This window comes from Hemitrygon akajei, chromosome 9 (genome assembly GCF_048418815.1).
Source record: "Hemitrygon akajei chromosome 9, sHemAka1.3, whole genome shotgun sequence".
Taxonomy (NCBI): Eukaryota; Metazoa; Chordata; class Chondrichthyes; order Myliobatiformes; family Dasyatidae; genus Hemitrygon; species Hemitrygon akajei.
Genome location: NC_133132.1, coordinates 152,065,991 through 152,081,376, shown reverse-complemented (window position 1 = coordinate 152,081,376; position 15,386 = coordinate 152,065,991). Strand labels below are relative to the sequence as shown.

Here is a 15,386-nt window from a genome sequence, read left to right as displayed (position 1 = left end):
TCTAAGTCTCTCTGCAGGCTCTCTGTTTCCTCAACACTACCCGCTCCTCCACCTATCTTTGTATCATCGGCAAATTAAGCCACAAATCCATTAATCCCATAGTCCAACTCATTGACATACATCGTAAAAAGCAGCAGTCACAACATCGACTCCTGTGGAACTCCTCTGGTAACTGGCAGCCAGCCAGGATAGAGCCCTTTATTCCCACTCTCTGTTTTCTACCGATCAGCCAATGCTGCACCCATGCTAGTAACTTCCCTGTAATTCCATGGGCTCTTATCTTGCTAAGCAGCCTCATGTATGGCGCCTTGTCAAAGACCTTCTGAAAATCCAAGTACACAACATCTACTACATCTCCTTTGTCTACCCTGCTTGTAATTTCCTCAAAAAATTTCAGTAGATTAGTCAGGCAGGATTTTCCTTTCAGGAAACCATGTTGGCTTTGGCCTATCTTGTCATGTGTCTCTAAGTATTCCATAATCTCATCCCTAACAATCGATTCTAACAATTTCCCACCCATTGATGTCAGGCTAACAGGTCTATAGCTTCCTTTCTGCTGCCTCCCATCCTTAAATAGCGGAGTAACATTTGCAATTTTCCAGTCATCCGGTACCATGCCAGAATCTATTGATTCTTGAAAGATCATTGTTAGTGCCTCCATAATTTCTCCAGCTACTTCTATCAGAACCCAAGGGTGTATTCCATCAGGTCCAGGAGATTTATCCACCCTCAGACCATTAAGCTTCCTGAGCACCTTCTCAGTCGTAATTTTCACAGCACATACTTCACTTCCCTGATGCTCTTGAATGTCTTGCACAACATCACAACTTCTATACTCAGTGCCAGCGTGCCAAAAGCCTCTGTCACCCCCTGTCTATCTGTGTTGCCAGTCTCAAGGAATTAGTAAGTAAATTAATAAACCGCTTCCTGAAGCTATACGTTATGAAATCTGGGATACAGTGGTGTAAGGAATTCAAAGATACTGTCATGAGCTAAAAGGGAAGGTTTTCACTTCTATGACATTCCAGGGTGTCACAAAGAGTTAACTAGGGATCAAAGAACTTTCGAGGTGTAGCAATGTAGGACTTTTGGATCATTGTAATATTTTAAAAACCGCAGCAAATTTTCCGCATGAGTATCCTTAGAAGCAGCAATTGATAAATGGATATATAACTGATATTCATAAGGGGATATTTAGTGGCCTTATAATAAATCAAATTTCTATGAAATATTTTGATCCAGTTTTGTTTACAATGATAGGACAAGGTTTGGGTGACAAAATGAACAACACCAGTCCTTCTCGTTCTCAATTCTTATGGCTGTATCCTTTGCATTCTCAGTTGTTTTATTTTCATGTTAGTGTCCTCTGTCAGGAAGGTGATTTTACCAATCCAGTAAAGAATCACCAGCAAGGATAAAATTTGGATCATATTGGCATTGAGACATTGAGATATTGACAGAGAGACATTGATAGGATGCAGAAGTGGGCTGAGAAGTGGCAGATGGAGTTCAACCCGGAGAAGTGTGAGGTGGTACACTTTGGAAGGACAAATTCCAAGGCAGAGTACAAAGTAAATGGCAGGATACTTGGTAGTGTGGAGGAGCAGAGGGATCTGGGGGTACATGTCCACAGATCCCTGAAAGTTGCCTCACAGGTAGATAGGGTAGTTAAGAAAGCTTATAGGGTGTTAGCTTTCATAAGTCGAGGGATAGAGTTTAAGAGTCGCAATGTAATGATGCAGCTCTATAAAACTCTAGTTAGGCCACACTTGGAGTACTGTGTCCAGTTCTGGTCACCTCACTATAGGAAGGATGTGGAAGCATTGGAAAGGGTACAGAGGAGATTTAACAGGATGCTGCCTGGTTTAGAGAGTATGGATTATGATCAGAGATTAAGGGAGCTAGGGCTTTACTCTTTGGAGAGAAGGAGGATGAGAGGAGACATGATAGAGGTGTACAAGATATTAAGAGGAATAGACAGAGTGGACAGCCAGTGCCTCTTCCCCAGGGCACCACTGCTCAGTACAAGAGGACATGGCTTTTAGGTAAGGGGAGGGAAGTTTAAGGGGGATATTAAAGGAAGATTTTTCACTCAGAGAGTGGTTGGTGCGTGGAATGCACTGCCTGAGTCAGTGGTGGAGGCAGATACACTAGTGAAGTTTAAGTGACTACTAGACAGGTATATGGAGGAATTTAAGGTGGGGGGTTATATGGGAGGCAGGGTTTAAGGGTTGGCACAACATTGTGGGCCGAAGGGCCTGTAATGTGCTGTACTATTCTATGTTCTATGTTCTATATTGTTTTGAGGTGAGTGGGTTACTGGGTAATATAATTAAATATTTCAAAGATTAACCCTGGGTCCAACTTATTATTGCCATTATGAAGAAGGCACACCAGCGGTTGTATTTCATTCGGGTTTGAGGAGATCTGGTACATCACCAAAGACTCTAGCAAATCCTAATAAACTCATTCAACTGCATCATGAGCACTAGCCTCCCCAGCACTGAGGAAACCATCAAAAGGTGATGTCTTAAAAAGGCAGCATTTGTTATTAAGGATCCCCATCAACCACATGGTGCTCTGTCTTACAACTAATATCAGAGAGGAGGTACAGGAGCCTGAAGACACACGCTCACCACTTAATAATAATTTTTTTCTTCTGGAAGGAAATCAAGAACCTAATGACGGCAACATTTTAAATTTGAAGTCACTTGGTCTACATGGCACAAAAGCGGGACACCAGAATACCACTGAGAGGAATAAGGAGCTTCTTGCTAAGGTGATTAAATGGAAAACACACTCTTATTGGCCAACTAGTAGTGTAAACATTGTAGATAGAAATGAAGAGGAACAGCTTATTTCAAAATTGGAACATTTCTAAGTAACAAAATGGCTCGATGAACTTGATTTTTGCTGTCCTGACCCTAGCAATTTTGTAAATATCATGAGGATTCATTTGGGAAGCTTTGAATACTTTAAACTCCAGCACTGCCAAATCATTGGATTGATTATATCTTTAGTTTTCTTTTATAATGCCATTTGTTTGTTTAAACCAAAGAGTTAACTGGAAATTATTTCACTTAAACCTTCATATTTGTAAAGAGGAAATCTTTCTTTCTTTTTACAATATTTTTATTCAGAACAAAAAAAAACAAGATTTACAGAGTGCAACACATAGATACATCTCAACATAACTTGTGTACATTCATATATTGTAATAAAATTGATCAAAATGTTATAGCGTAACACATAAAGGTATACCACTCTGTAATCAAAAATTTAAAGATAAGTCATACATCATAAAAGAAATTTATGCCTTTTTCAGGCCTTACCTATTTTTATTCCTAAGACGTACTTTGATTCTTTAGATTCAATTTTAACCTCTTATATTTGGAATAATAAACAAGCTCGTTTAAGTAAAGTTTACTTACAAAGAAATAAACAGATGGCTGGACTAGCCCTACCCAATTTTAGGTTTTACTATTGGGCTGCCAATATAAGGAATATTACTTTCTGGTCCTATTATATTTATCGTAAAGATTGCCCATCATGGGTCTCCTTAGAAGTTAATTCTGTAAAAAATTCTTCTGTCTCTCTTCTTGGATCATACTCTTCTTTTTCAGCAAATAAAACAACAGATACCATAATTGTTAAGCAAACTTTAAGGATCTGGTCTCAATTTAGAAAAATTTTTGGTTTAGCGAATTTTTCATTATCATCTCCCATTCTCCTTAATTTTTTTTATCCCTTCCATAACTGATAAAGTCTTTAAAGATTGGGATGAACTAGCTATTAAGTGTTTTTGGGACCTGTTTATCTCAGGATCCCTTGCTTCATTTGACCAATTGTCAAATAAATTTGCACTCCCAAAAACACATTTTTACAGATACCTTCAAATTAGAGATTTTCTATGTTTCCAATTAGCTACTTTTCCTATAGGTCCTGATAAAAATTTACTGGATGATCTTTTAAATTTAAAACCTTTTGTTAATGGTTCTACTACCGGTATCTATAACTTGTTGATTGATTCTAAACAAGACTTTTTAGATAAAATAAAAAAAGCTTGGGAGGATGACCTAAATTGTCAGATTTCTGATGATAGATGGAATAAAATTCTTAAACGGGTTAATAAATCATCTTTCTGTGCTCGTCATTCTCTTCTACAATTTAAATTGGTTCATAGAGCTTACATTTCTAAACAGAAGATGTCCAGTTTTTACCCGAATGTTTCTCCACTTTGTAAAGAGGAAATCTTGATGTAGCTCTCTAGGAAATTTTTGAATGTGATGTCAATATAAAACACAGTATTTCAAATGACCAAATAATCATACTTTCAGCATGACACAATAACACTGATCTTTACAGATACCATACACTCAGTTCTATTATCATCCAGACACAAGGAATTATATGACTTACCGTATTTGCATTAGAGGCTTTTCATTTTAGAATATCTCTGGAACAATAAAAGTGCATCTTTACAACTGTTAGCAATACGATCAAGGATGGTTCCAGATACATGTATTTAAGCGGATTTGAGCAGTGTACCAGGGGTTAATCATGACATGATGCACTAAAGACCAGATGGAGAAGAGCCAGAACTGAAGCCCCAAGAAGGTGAGCTTAATAGAAAACTCACATCACTACAGTAATGTAATCATTGAGATTCAGAAGGCCGTTTAACTGATCCAGCCCCCACCACCTCCTTATAGAGTAATACATTCAGTCTCGTTCTCCTACTCTTTCAAGTTAGCCCTGTAAATTATTTTCCCTCATGTACCTTTGATGTACTCTTGTTTTATTAACCTCACTGGCAGTGAACTATAGGTCATTGTAGCTTTCTGCTTAAAAATATTTTACCTTACATTCCTCATGCATCTTTTGCATTTTACTCTAAGTATGTGGCCTGTGATCTTTACACAACTCATTTTTTGGGGGGGCCTTTCATAAATCTGCAAACTTTTATCAAATCCCCTTTCAACCCTATTTGCTGTAACAATAACACCATTTTTTTCATCTAACCTTGGAGATGAAACCTCATCACAGAAACCATTCTATCTTTTCTGTACTCTCACCAAGACCTTCACATCATTCCAAAAGAGTGGAGCCAAAATGTCAGCTGGTCATTTCCCTCTATAAGTGCTGCCTGACCTGCTAAGTTCCTCTGGCATTTTATGTGTGTTGCTCATGATCTCCAGCATCTGCAGAATCTTGTGTCTAAGAGTTTGTGTATCATTGCTACTCTTGTACCCTGTACCTCTGTCTATGAAAATCACTATCGCAAATGTTTTCCTTACCATTTTGCCAACATATCCTATGACTTTTGAAAATCTATGCATATGTACACTCAGATCTCTTCAGCCTATATATAATCTCTTCTCATTTGCTCCACTAAATGTACCACATAACGTTTCTCTTTATTGTATTTCATTTGCCACTTGCCTATTTATATTATACCAGATTACCTATGGCTACCTGCAATCTATTACTACCCTTGTCACAGCTTACAATACCTCCAAGACTAATGACTTCTGAAATTTTTAAAAATTTACCCCCCCCCCCATACGCATATCCAGGCCATTAATTTATGGAAAAACAATAGGGGCCTTGGCACAGATCTCTGGAGAACACCACAGACTGCCATCTTCCATTCTGGTGAGCAACTATTTACCACAAGACTCTGCTTTCTGTCTTTAAGCTAATCTTTTATTTATGCCTCTACTGACCTTTATATTCCATGGGTGCTTAGGGATTCAGGCCACTTGCTTTAGCAAGGAAACTTTTGCATCTGCTCCCTCTGCCACATGCTGGAAAACGGGGAATGTGATGCATCTGAATTGTGATCAGTTCACAACAACCTGACTTAGGTTATGGATTTTGTAATCGTACGTGTGCCTGCCTGGTATTGAAACTGACGCTGGGTAGCTGGGGTGTAGTGGAAACGTTAGCATGAAGATATGAACTTGCTGATACTGAACCAAAGGGAGACTTAGACATTCATTATAAAAAGCGACTTGTAAGAGTGAGGATTTATGGACATAGGGAGAATGCATGGAGTCTGGTATGGCTGAACTGCAGATATGGTAGTTTATCTTATCCAGTAACATTATTGGACTGGCATTCCAGAACAGAAACTTAGACTAATGGCCAGAGTTAGGTCCAAATCTCACTGTGGCAAGCTGGAAAATTTCAAATTATGGACTAAAAACTGGTATCAGCAAGGTAATCATGAAAGGGTGGATCCAGGGAGTCCATTACAGGTGAAGCCCTCCCCACCGTTGAGTACATTCACATGGAATGCTACCACGAGAAAACAACATCCATTATTAAAGACCCCCACCATCCAGGCCATACCCTTTTCTTGCTACTACCATTGGGGAGGAGGTATAGAAGCCTCAGGTCTTATGCCACCAGGTTCTTGGATCGGTTATTATCCTACAACCATCAGGCTCTAGAACCAGTGTGGATAACTTCATTCACACACTGATTCATAGAACTGATTCTATGACTTGCAGACTCAGTTTTGAGGACTCTTCACAACTCACATTCTCAGTATTATTTTGATTTGCAGCTTGTTTTCTTTTGGATATTAGTGTTGTCACTCTTACTTTCTGTGTAGTTATTGATAGAATCCTGTTGTATTTCTTTTTCCTGTAAATGCCTGCAAGAAAATGAATTTTAAGGTAGTATATGGTAACATGTATACAAAACTATATGTTCTTTGAACTTCAAACTTTGGAACTATCAAGCTCTTTTTAACCACATAACTTGCTAGTGAACTAATTCTCTGCTCGTACTGGGATTTGTGTATCTGTGTTTTTAGCAAGTACATGCAATATTTGTGCCATTAAGAACAACTGAATTCTTTTCTTTCCTATCTATTTCCTCTGGGTTCTTGGCTTTCTCCCTCTTAATATTTCTCATCTACAGGCCATGACAGATTGATCCATTATGAAAAACCTAACTTAAGCTGTGCATGAACAAATCTCTGCTACAAATTTGTTTGTCACTGGGTATGTCATTACCTTATAAAAAATAGCAGCTGTTTTCCCAACAAAGCCGTTTATTTGTTGTAAAACAAGAACTAAATGGGACATTCCAAATTTTGATACAAAAATAGATTAAAAAGATCAAATCAAAATACTACACGTTGACTTAATTTGCAATTTGTAGTCGCTTAGGGAACCTAATAAGAATGGAAATATGAAGCTTTTAACATTAACATACTCATTGCACTTAATAGAAACACCTTTTCCAAACTGTGTAATGAAACGATTGGAATGGGGAGTGATTGTGTGGTTTATTATTGTCAATCAGTAAGGAGGAGATAGGTTTGAAACCTGCTTTATACAAGCCTGATGAGTGAGATTAGAAAATGATACATACCAGGGCACTATTTAAAATTTGCTCGGTGGGATCATAGTTGAAATTTCTGATACAATAATGTTTACATAGATTTTTTTTAAAATCTTCAATAAACTGCTATTAGGACCTGTAACGAAATGTGTTTTTTCCCTTTAACTAGCATTCTTTGAGTTATTTAAACACGATATCAGATGTAAGTAATATGAAGTAATATAGGATTATCACAAAAGATATACATTTTAAACAACACCCAAAATGGCAATACTGTTTTAAAATCAATTAAACTCTGTAATCAACTATTTATTAGCTGCCATTCCTTGTGTGGGCAATTTGTTAGTTTTTGCGCGAGGGAGTTGATTTTTTTTTGTTTCGTGGCTATTTGGAAAATATGAATCTCAGAGTTGTACACGGCATATATATATACTTTGATAATCAAATGAATCTTTGAACCTTTTACTAGTTTCTTGGTATTTTATTTTAAATAAACTTTTTAAACATTATTTTGCCTACTCTTTGTGTTGCGGAAACTAAATGTTTGAAGTTTGAAGTCAATTCCTTATTCAAAAATTAGCAACATCAGTGGCTTATTTTATGGATAGAACCTGGTTAGAGTCATGGACTCAGATTGTACAGCACAGATATGGGCCCTACATCCTACCATATCCACACCAACCTTTTTGCCCATCTACACTAATCCCATTTACTTGCATCCTTCTCCTACCTTGCTATTATAAGAGCCTGTATGAATGTCCTTTGAATGTAGTGATTGTATCAGATTCTACTGCCTCCTCTGGCAGCGAGATCCAGATATCAACTACAAATGCAATGCCTGAAGCTGGGCAAGATCTTTGTGGCCAAACCCATGCTTCATGGGGTTTCAGCAGAATTTCTTTGTTTTAGTGCTTCATTTCTCTATTAATGATGCTTGGGTTCCAGATTGATATTTAATTATGCTCTTGCCACATTCAGAGATACTTACACTCCGGCTCCTCCCTGCTTTCTATGTTTGTGCACTTTTTGTTAAACTCTTCCTCATTTAGATTACATTGCTTCATCCCAGATTCGTTCTTTTAAACTTTCCTACACTGAATTTCACCTGAACTCATTTCATTTCACCTGCTTCTTTAACTTCCTTGGAAATCTTTCTCTGGCCTCATGCTTACCAAGTTTGAAGAAGTATTAGGTCCAAGTAGCTAATGAGAAACGGCAGTGCTTCTTGTCCTGTTCCTTAAGAAATTTCAAAGTATACTTTCCTTCATTTTAAAGCAGTCAAAAGTTGGGACTCTTGATGATTTACTAGAACGTTACCTGGGTTTCAGCACCTAAGTTACAGGGAAAGGTTGAAAAAGTTAGGTCTTTATTCTTTGGAGCGCAGAAGGTTGAGAGGGGACTTGATAGAGGTATTTAAAATTATGAGGGGGATAGATAGAGTTGACGTGGATAGACTTTTTCTATTAAGAGTAGGGGAGATTCAAACAAGAGGACATGAGTTGAGAGTTAAGGGGCAAAAGTTTAGGGGTAACATGAGGGGGAACTTCTTTACTCAGAGAGTGGTAGCTGTGTGGAATGAGCTTCCAGTAGAAGTGGTAGAGGCAGGTTTGATATTGTCATTTTAAAAAAATTGGATAGGTATATGGACAGGAAAGGAATGGCAGGATATGGGCTGAGTGCAGGTAGGTGGGACTAGGTGAGAGTAAGCGTTCGGCATGGACTAGAAGGGCCAAGATGGCCTGTTTCCGTGCTGTAATTGTTATGATTATGTTATAATTGTTATATGATTTATCCCTTGGCTAATTTTGCATCTATGTTACCAATGTGTCATGGGTTTTAAGCCTGTTGACAAGCCTGTACTGTGGCACTTTGAAATATGTTATCTATCCATACTTACAATATCAACAGTTTGCTCTCATCACCACTTTCTGCTACTGCATCAAACAACTCAATTAAACTAAACACAGTTTTCCTTCAATAAAATCTGTTCAGGTTTAAATGTATTTACTTTATTTTCAACTGAATATTCATTACATTTTGGATTTCTGTTTTTCAAGTTTTGGGCAGATAATTAAATTTCTTTGTTCTTGGAGGAGGACATTAGATAAGTTGCATATTATTCGCATACACACATAAACTTAGAGTTTAATGGTTATTGGGAAGCTATTTCCTTGGTTTCTCCCACTTCACTTTGACATTCCCAAATTCTTTCTAGTTGTTTCTGTGCCACTGACTGACTACTCGCTGCTAATATTAATCTCATATATGAGAGGAAATTCTATGGCTAAATAATATCTAAACTTTGAGTTAGCATCTAACAAATTACTCTCATTCACTGGCTCTGTGGTAGTTTCCCTGCCTCAGTGTTGGAAGAATCTAGTGCAGTCAAACCTGGACACCCTGGCAAATGGTGACAAAAACACCTGTTCAGCACGGCAGGTAGATATCCAGTGGTGTATTGGCACCACTAATGGACTTGCTGATGTACAAACTGGTGGGTATCTCTCGTTTTGTTTGTAGAACCAATTCTGAGAATAAAAAGCATTACTGAAAGCACTTTGGTGACTGTTTCCCAGTAAACGGCTCTGGAATCTCAAAGGCAAAACTCGAGTTGAGTCCTTTCCTCAGTTACACCAGAATTAATAAGTTGATTCTTGGAAACTTACTATGCAGTTTATTAAGACAGCAGTGATTCACGGTGAAAGATATTTTCTTAATATTATATCAATTCGCTGTTTAAAAACCACGCATTTATTTTAAGAACTTCCAACTTAGTGTGAAAAATTGGCCAACTAATTCTAATTCTTGTAGATTTCTACTGATTTCAGCATGGATCAGCCAATATGTTTGGACAGTCACTGATATTGCAGGGAATCCTCAATTACTGAATAATTGATTTACAAATATTCACTAAAATGTAATTTTTAGTTATATACCCTTGACTTATAAACAACATGCAACTCTCCACCCACATGAACACATAAAATACTCAAAGCATTTCACCCAGCTTTTTCCTTTTATGGAATTTTCCTTAAATCATTTTCTAGGAATTGCTCCTTTAAACTGAGGGATGATTGTATGGCTGATTGCGTGTTCAGTTTTAATTTCCCCACTCACTTCTTCCTAAAAATCGCAATAATGCCTTTTATAAAAAAAAACCAAAAATACACTGAAGATATGAAATACAGAATACTCAAAATAGCAGTCACTCGGCTGCCGGGGAAAGAAATTAGTCTTTCCACCAAAAGCAACTTAACCTAACACACAAGAAATATGCGTCAGAGACATCATTGTCTTCAAATAACTAAACATTAATGGCAAGTTCTTTCCTTCAAAAATACGTTAAATGAACGTAGTCCGGATCTGGATTTCGTAAATGTCCGTGTAAATTCAAACTACTTGCCAGCATGTAAAGTTTTAAGTGAAAACAATACAGAAATGATATGCAAATGAGAACTGAGCGATTGAAAGGCAGACGTTTGGAAGAGAAAGCTCACAGAAGGTGGGTGAGCGGCTGAGTGTCTAGTTTTTTTCTCTGCAGTTCCTTGCTAGCAGCTGTCCTGCGCGCCTGCGCATTGCCGACCTGGAAATTTGTCTGCTACTCGTGACAGAATTTGGGTAAGAAACGGTGCAATTTTTAATTTAAAAAAAAAATAAATTAGAATCAAAGCTCTCTGACAATGGATGGTATTTCTGTGTTTTTCCTTCACCTGGACTGGTGTTTAACTCTACCCCCACCTAACCCCTTTCTCTTTCTTCTTTCCTGACGTTTATCCTAATTGCATTTGCTGTAACTTAAATAAAGTAGTTGCAGAGAACCGAGTGGCCGGGACCGTGTGTCTGCGAGAGCAGTGGAGTAACAACCCCCCCCCCCCCCCCAGCAATTAGAAATAAATGATTTAATAGTAGAAAAAAATAGGGTAGAGGAGGGAAAACAATGCAAATAGACGAGGGGAAAAGAGAGCGTTGGACTTTTGCTGTTAAATGATGAGTGATGCTATTTGGAACTGAATATTATTCAGATTATTCCAAACATTGAACTCTTCAGTGACACAGACCATTTTGTGGCTCCCGAGCAAAGTGCGAGGATTCCAGTGGAATGGCAGCGAGCTGCCGTTCAATACAATGTTTCTGGCCGACTCCTAGTCTGCTTTTTCATCTCTCTTTCTGTTTCTTTTATATTGACAAAAAAAGCAATAAATTCACGTTTGAATGCAACGTGTCTCCTTTTAGGCCTTTTCATGAATATAGACTCCGCCATTTTGAGAAACTGCCCAAATAAAATACAAGAAGTGTTTGAGGAAGAGAAATCTCAGGGTGGATTCTGCGAGAGAGAGGAAAAAAGAGTGAGAAAAGGAAAAATATTACATAAATGTACATTATATTTAAAGGGACAGAATTTGAACTGGTTTGTGAGCTTATTTCAGGAAGTCCACGCGATTGTGATGCACATTTAAATTAATAAATTCTCCAGTCGGTTTAAGTTTTTTATTGTTACCGGGAACCTTATTGACAGTGTAAGCATTTAGTTGTGGAAATATGATCTGTGACGTGTTTGAAATCCAAGAAGTAAAATTTCTGTCAAATGTTGGAGGCATCGGATCTGACCTGACAGTAAGAAAGTCCGATGACGATTTATTTAATGTTCAGCTTCATTTATGTATTTACTCAAACGGTTTATCGTAACGTTAGTTGCTGCTGGTGATTTGCAGTGACCTGATGTGAACGCGGATAAAAGCTGCGGTGGTCATGTAAATGAAATGTATTTTCTTTTGTATTCATTATTTGAAACTACTGTACATAGTTGAGTGAATTCTGGAAACTTTCAAGTACAAAACATGTTTTTTAAAAGGTGATGCAGAGCGACCTCAAATGGTTTTTGTCTAGAGGTGCAGGAGACGATACTGCACTTGGCTGTCAAGTGTTCTCAAGGCAAAGACAGAATTTAATTGTTCAAATTTAAAGGGACTATACGTGTGCTTATGTTTGCTATTGTTCCCCAATGGTATGTTTTCTCTTTGACCGCCTTTTTTTCTGCTGACTTGCTTGGGAATCAGTTTCTTAATCAGTGGCTTGCATTAATTTCGTCGCGATTGCATTGCATTGGTCAGATGGCTAGAATAAAGGGTTTAATAAATTTATCTCTAGTGACTTACTACTAAGGAAATAATTTCTAACATACTCTCCAGGGTCAACGAAACGCTACTTTAAACATGTATTTTGAGATAACTTGTATTTTGTGAATTACGAAGTGAATTTAATTTTCAAGTCAAATTTTTTTTTTTATCATGATCATTCCTGTCCGGTGACAGAAATTTGCACAGGAAGATGCACCAACTACAGTATAATAAAAGTACCCTGTTAATATTTTTGAGCGAAGTAAAGCAGTGGAACTAATTATTTCAAAATTGCTACTACAAAGTGAGAGTATTCTCTGAAAACTGGAGTTTTTCATTCACTTAGACAATGAGATATAGGAGCAGAACTAGGCTACCCAGCCCATCGAGTCCATGCTGCCATTCAATCGTGGCTGATTTTTTTTTATCCCCTCCTCAGCGCCATTCCCCAGCCTTCTCCCTGTAACTTTTGATGTCACGGCCAATCACGAACCTATCAATCTCTGCCTTAAACACACCCAATGACCTGGCCTCCACAGCTGCTTGCGGTAACAAATTCCATGAATTCACCACCCTCTGGCTAAAGAAATTTCTCCACATTTCTATTTTAAATGGACACCTCTCTGTCCTGAGGCTGTGCCGTCTTGTGCTAGACCCCCCCCCCACCCCCCAACTCCATGGGAAAGATCCTTTTCAAATTTACTCTTGTCTAGGCCTTTCAACATTTGAAAGGTTTTAATGAGACCTTCCCCCCCCCCCCCAATCCTTCTAAATTTCAGTGAGTACAGGCCCAGAGCCATCAAACGTTTCTTGTATAATAACCCTTTCATTCCCGGAATCATCCTTGTGAACCTCCTCTGAACCCTCTCCAATGCCAGCACACATCTTTTGGATGAGGAGCCCAAAGCTCTTCACGATACCTCAACATGAAGCCTCACCGGTGCCTTATAAAGCCTCAGCATCACATCCTTGCTCTTGTATTCTGGACCTCTTGAAATGAATGCTAACATGGCATTTGCCTTCCTCACCACCGACTCAACCTGCAAGTTAACCTTTGGAGTGTTCTTCCAAGTGCCTTTGCATCTCAGATTTTTGGATTTTCCCCCCATTTGGAAAATACTCTGCACATTTGTTTCAACTATCAAAGTGTATGACCATGCATTTTCCAAAATAGTATTTTATTTCCCACTTTCGTGCCCATTCTCCTAACCTGTCCTAGTCCTTCTGAGCCTGCCTGTTACCTCAATACTACCAGCCCCTCCACCAATCTTTGTATTATCTGCAAACTTGTCAACAGAGCCATTTATTCCATCATCTAAATCATTGATATACAGCATAAAAGGAAGCGGTTCCAACACCGACCCCTGCGGAACACCACTAGTCACTAGCAGCCAACCAAACAAGGATCCTTTCATTCCCACTCGCTGCCTCCTACCAATCAGCCAATGCTCTAACCATGCCAGTAACTTTCCTGTAATACCACGGGCTCTTAACTTGGTAAGCAGCCTCATGTGTGGCACCTTGTCAAAGGCCTTCTGAAAGTCCAATTTTACAACATCCCCTTTATCCCCTTTATTTGTAATCTCCTCAAAGAATTCCAACAGGTTTGTCGGGCAAGATTTTCCCTGAAGGAAACATGCTGACTTTGTCCTATTTTGTCCTGTGTCACCAAGTACTCCATAACCTCATCCTTAATAATTGAATCCAATATCTTCTCAATCACTGAGGTCAGGCTAACTGTTCTATAATTTCCTTTTTGCTGCCTCCCTGCTTTCTTAAAGAGTGGAGTGATATTTTCAATTTTCCAGTCCTCTGGAACCATGCCAGAATCCAATTGTTCTTGAAAGATCATTACTAATGCCTCCATGATCTCTAACGGTACCTCTTTCAGAACTCTAGGGTGCAGTTCATCTGGTCTGGGTGACTTGTGCACCCTTGGGTCTTTCAGCTTTTTGAGCACCTTCTCCCTTGTAATAGCACTTACTTCTCTTCCCTCACACACTTCAACATCTGGCACACTGCTGGTGTCATTTAGTTCATCTGCCATCTCCTTGTCCCCCGTTATTATGTCTCCGGCCTCATTTTCTAGTGGTCCTGCATCCACTCTCTTAATTTTTTTATATACTTGAAATAACTTTTTCTATCCATTTTGGTATTGTTTGCTAGCTTGCTTTCATATTTCACCTTTTCCTTCCTAATGATTTTAGTTGCTTTCTGTAGGTTTTTAAAAGCTTTCTAATTCTCTGATTTCCCACTAATGTTTGCTTTGTTGTATGCCCACTTTTGCTTTTACATTAGCTTTGACTTCCCTTGTCAGCCACAGTTGTACTATTTTGCTATTTGTATATTTCTGTTTTTGGAATACATCTATCCTGCACCTTCCTCATTTTCCCCAGAAACTCAATCCATTGCTGCTCTACTGTCATCCCTGCCAATGTCTCCTTCCATTTTACTTTGGCCAGCTCTTCTCTCAGCCCTCTGTAATTTCCTTTACTCCACTGAAACACGGCTACGTCAGACATTATTTTCTTCCTATCCAATTTCAAGTTGAACTCAATCATATTGTGACCACTGGTTCCTAAGGGTTCTTTTACCTTAAGCTCACTAATCACCTCTGGTTCATTACATAACACCCAATCAAGTCTGGCTGATCCCCTACTCGGCTCAACAGCAAACTACTCTTAAAAAGCCAACACTTATAGTGTTATGAGGGTGTTGAGAGGAGGTTCACTTGTTCAGTAACTATGATGAGGGTTTTCCTACCAAGTGTGCCTCATAAAATTTAGATTATATTATTTTGTAATTTTGAAGGAAGGGTGATCTTATGGAAACAAATAACATCCTAATAGGCAAACCAATAGATCCACTAGTGGGAGAGATTTGAACAAGGTTAAACGGGTGGTCGTTTAAAAC

At 38.4% G+C, this 15,386-nt stretch overlaps 1 protein-coding gene across 7 annotated transcripts in view; it reads left to right on the top strand.

Moving 5' to 3' along the window:
* Positions 1-10,851: 10,851 nt before the first annotated feature.
* Positions 10,852-15,386, top strand: part of l3mbtl3 (L3MBTL histone methyl-lysine binding protein 3) — a 155,556-nt gene continuing 151,021 nt past the window's right edge. For 4 of the 7 annotated variants that reach the window (XM_073057304.1, XM_073057303.1, XM_073057302.1 and 1 more), the window contains exon 1: positions 10,852-10,974. The gene's annotated coding sequence lies outside the window, so the exon portion shown is untranslated. Of the gene's footprint in view, positions 10,975-11,683; positions 11,703-15,386 lie in introns of those variants that run through there. The other 3 variants (XM_073057300.1, XM_073057299.1, XM_073057301.1) reach the window with 3 other exon arrangements.